This window comes from Antrostomus carolinensis, unplaced genomic scaffold (genome assembly GCF_000700745.2).
Source record: "Antrostomus carolinensis isolate BGI_N321 unplaced genomic scaffold, ASM70074v2 scaffold13948, whole genome shotgun sequence".
Classification (NCBI taxonomy): Eukaryota; Metazoa; Chordata; class Aves; order Caprimulgiformes; family Caprimulgidae; genus Antrostomus; species Antrostomus carolinensis.
In genome coordinates, this window is record NW_010332367.1 from 23950 (window position 1) to 28315 (window position 4366).

Below are 4366 nucleotides of genomic sequence, written 5' to 3' on the forward strand. Positions count from 1 at the left end.
TCACTTCAATGTGTCTTTTGCAAAGCAAACAAAGCAAACAGCCAGAGCACCCAGATGCACGAGAGTGTTTTGGGTGACAGGACAGACTCTGCCAAGGCTCAGATCTCCAGGGTTTCTATGTGTCTGTTGTGTCAGGGTTTGAAAAAACTTAAGGCATATTGTCTAAACCTGTCACGCTACAACAAGCCGTACGTTCTGAGGTAATAACTATGCCGGTTGTTTAGCTTTGATGGGTGCACTCCCATCCTTCTCCCTCTCCTTCCCTGGTAGCTACTTCCACATCTCTACCTTTTTGATGCAGAAACTTGCCAGCAGTGACTGTGACAGTCAAGGTCCGTGCCGCGTGTATTGGCTGGCAAAAAAATAGTAAAAGCAACCACCAAAGCTGGCATTTTCTTTCAGAAACTAACTCTGTCACCTCTACAGCATGTTAGCAGCTACCAGAAAAGCAGCCCTGTCAAAGCAGCCCAATCAGCCACCCATCTGCTGCCCTGCTTGCACTGCTGCACACAGGCACAGTGCCTTATACCCCCGTGCCTTTGAAAAACTTGCATTTAAGAACTAGACACAACACAAGTTTAAACAAGGGACAAGTATTCACACAAAAATCCTCTTGGACAACAGCATGGAGAGCTCTGCCTTCCTGTGCCAGGCTGTTTTCCACCAGCAGGGCCCACAAGCCAGCTTGCCCGGCTCTGTCTCAAAGCAGCTCCACAGGACGGTTAGGGCTGGGGGACCTTTCCACTTGCTGGGCCCTCCAGGATGAGGTCTCCCTGCCGGAGGTGCATCACGGCAGGTTCGCAGCACATCCCGGCAGCCTTTGCACAGCAGCCGGGGAGGCCAACAGCAACCAGAGGGCAGCCAGAGGAAAGAGCAAGTAAGCAGGTGTGTGCCTGGATCAAGGGATCCTACGATTTCCATTTGCATTCACTCATTTATTTTTGTATTTTAATATATATGGCAATAACTTATCTCAGTATTGGTCTACAAAAGAACTGAATGAACTCTTGATGCCCACATTGCCACAGAACACAGGGGCTGAGCAGGTAAGAGGACCATATGCAGCCTCAAGGTTTCCTCTCATTCCACAGGTTGAGGTTTGCTCAGCTACCAGTCATGGCATGGTGGTCTTCAGGAACAGAACAAAGGTTTTGCACTGTGTTGTAAAAGTGTTTAAACCTCAGGTTTAAAAGCCTTAATTGGGCAGAAGCCATGTTTATTTTAAACTTGAAGCAAAAAACTCTCTTATTTCTGAGGCATTTCAAGAACTCATTTCCTGCATATCTTCCTACAGGAGATGGCTCCTGAACACCTCCCGCATCCCCTGTATTACTGGCAAAGTTTAAATGTACTCCATCAAAGTAATACATGTCACGTCAGACTTGACAAAAATTTCTTTTTTTCTATCGGTGTAATACAAACACTTGTGTTTTATGTCTTAGCTTTACAAGAGTTAAAGCTAAAAACCTTTGTAAGCTTTCTTATTACTTCAAAATGCATTTTCAAAGTACTAGGGAGAAAGCAAAGGATGCTTTTCGCAAAGGCATACGATTCCAAAACCATGAATGAACCAGAAACTTTGGGCAACATCTGACATTTCTTAAGCCTCCATAAGTTTTATCACAGTGTGATACATAGTTGCTTTTTGTTTATTTGTTTTGCTGTTGGTTGAGGGCTTTTTTATAAAAACAAAAACCATGTGTATACCAAGTTAAATAGCATGGGATAGTAGGAACACTCATCTTTCCTCCAAAACAGATGAGAAACAGAGATACCAAGTAATAAGAGCCCCAAACCACTAACATGAATATTAAGGGACAGATAGTAGTTCTTTTATCCATATCATAACACTGTTGATGCTTTTGGAAACAAACAAAGGAATAAATCTTATAAGCAGATCTATTTATGCAGTAGATTGATATTAAGGGTTTTTTGAGGCTGCCAACTCAAACCAGAAAATGAGATTTTAAAAGTGCCAATTTTCTTCTGATGTACATTTCACAAAAGCTTACAGAAACTCAGACAAAATAGGAAGAGCTGCTTTTAGAAAATATGTAACAGAGAAAATACTTTATTTTAGTAACTAAATGTTCACTTGTAGAATGGTTATATTTTTGCAACAGAGCTAGCTTGTAAGAATGAGGTTGTGTGATGGACCAGAAACAGAAGCTCAGTCTGTGTATGTTTCCCACACTTTGTAGCAATCAAAGCTACACAGCAAAAACAGTGTTATTAAATAAGAATTTTCAAGGACACAACAATTGTAAATTTCACAACAACTGTTGCTTTTAAGTATTCTTTTTTAAACAACTCACTACAGTGTCTGTAGGGCTATTCTTTCCTGTCCTCTCTTCCTATATACATTGTTATCAAGAGACAATCAGTTCAGGGTTTCTATATACACAGCCACTTTATAACAGTGCAAGTTGAATAATTATTTTACTGCACATCCTAGCTATTACTCACACGTATATTAGATAAAAAAAAAAAATGAAACCATTCTGCAGTTTTAAAACACAAGGGACTGTGCACTGCTCCAGGCAGCTGGGATTGCACCTCCCAGATATGAACCGTATATGCATGCACTCTGCATGTTACAGTCAGAGGCTAACTCCAGTCTGAATAGTTTGATTGAAGAGATCCTTAAAAAAAATGAAAATTTTCTCTTTCTGAGGAGAACATGAGATTCTTTGGAAAAGATTTACAACAGTAAATAGCTATAGTTTAAGAGACTTCTGTGGAAGGACCACAATGGGTTTCACAAATACTTATTAACTAAATTTGCATCTCTGTATTAGCAAAAGGATAAACTTGTGCTTTATTTCCTTATGTGCAAAATATGGAAATAGAGTATAAAATAAGATTCCCGTATTTTGGGAATCAACTGCCAGAGATGCAAACACATTCCAGAGAAGTGTTTGGTGTTAGTTTTAACAACAGATAGTTACCAAAGCACATGAATAATACTGCAAGCTTTGTGTTATTACTCAAGATTTGTGATCGTCTATTAGGTGTTCACATTGTCATTTTGCAGTTTTGTGCTATTCCTTAAATTCTGTATGGAAATAGTAAGGATCAAAGGGCCAGGGAAGGTTCTAGACAGATATCCTGCAGACATGGAGAGAAGTGGCACTGCAGCGTTAGGAAGAATTTCTCCCTCAGGGGCCTCTTCCCCCTCCACTCCTCCATTTTTTGCCCTCTCCACTCACAAAATGCTTCTAATAAAGCACTGAATTCATAACACTTATTTTTAAGGATACACTTTGCTAGACCAACAGGACACCAGATTTCAGGTAAAGTCAGAAAAATCTTTTCCCATTTTGGCATTCTAGAGAAATGGCCTATCAGGTCTGAACATTGCATTTTAAGGATACAGTACAGTTTCAAGCCTTTAGCTGCCAACATCCCTTCCAAGGCACAGCCTATAGATATCTGAAGAAAACTATACCGAGGACCCCATAGCTATAAAGCAACCCACACTTCAGTAACAGGAGTAAGTTCAGCTCAGCCACTTATTGGATCAAAAGATCACAAAGGCATAGCTAATCTCGGCAGTAAATTTTCACCTTAACAAATTTGCTTTCAAAAGGAGAAGGAAACCAGTAATATCAAGTAGGGGAGGTCTTGAAATGTAATTGTTAAGTACTGGAAAGCTAATTGTCAGCTTTTCCCCATCAGCTCTGTCTCCAAATGCTGCTAGGATTGAATGGAGAGAAAGAAAGGACAAAAGCAGCTGCTACTGGATGTAGCATTTACATTTTTATGTGACTGAGAATGAAGAAAAAGTAATGCCATCAGCCCATGCTAAACACCAAGGGAGTATTTTCTGAGAGTAACAGAAACATTACACACACACACACACACATATATATATACACACACTATGTTGCAAATTAAGGACATCGGCCCATACGGCAGACATGAAGAGAGACTTGGATAAATCAAGGTAGTCTAAATTGTGCCATGACACTGTAAGACCCCTCAGCACAGAAACCATTGCCATGTAAGCTCTGTTTCTTTAAATCTGCAGCAAATAACAGGCAATACAACAGGAGGCTTTAACTTGGAGCCCCTCAGTGAGAAATGGAGCAGCTTCCAAAATAACGCTGCCTTCCTTACCCTGAACTAAGTTCCTCCCAGCAGCTGAAAGTCTTCAGCCACATGCCATGAGACACCAAGGAGAGAGAAGGCGCCGAGAGCCAGCTCTCCTCCAGACCATACGTGCATCCGCTGCTGCTCCCCTCGTAACCCCAGCTAAAGGTACGACCCCCGTGAGCCCGAAGGACACTTGTGCTGCGGGATGGCTGGTGGCAGCGCCGATGACAACACCGCTCCAGAGCACAGAGGTGCCCGCGCCAACCCACGG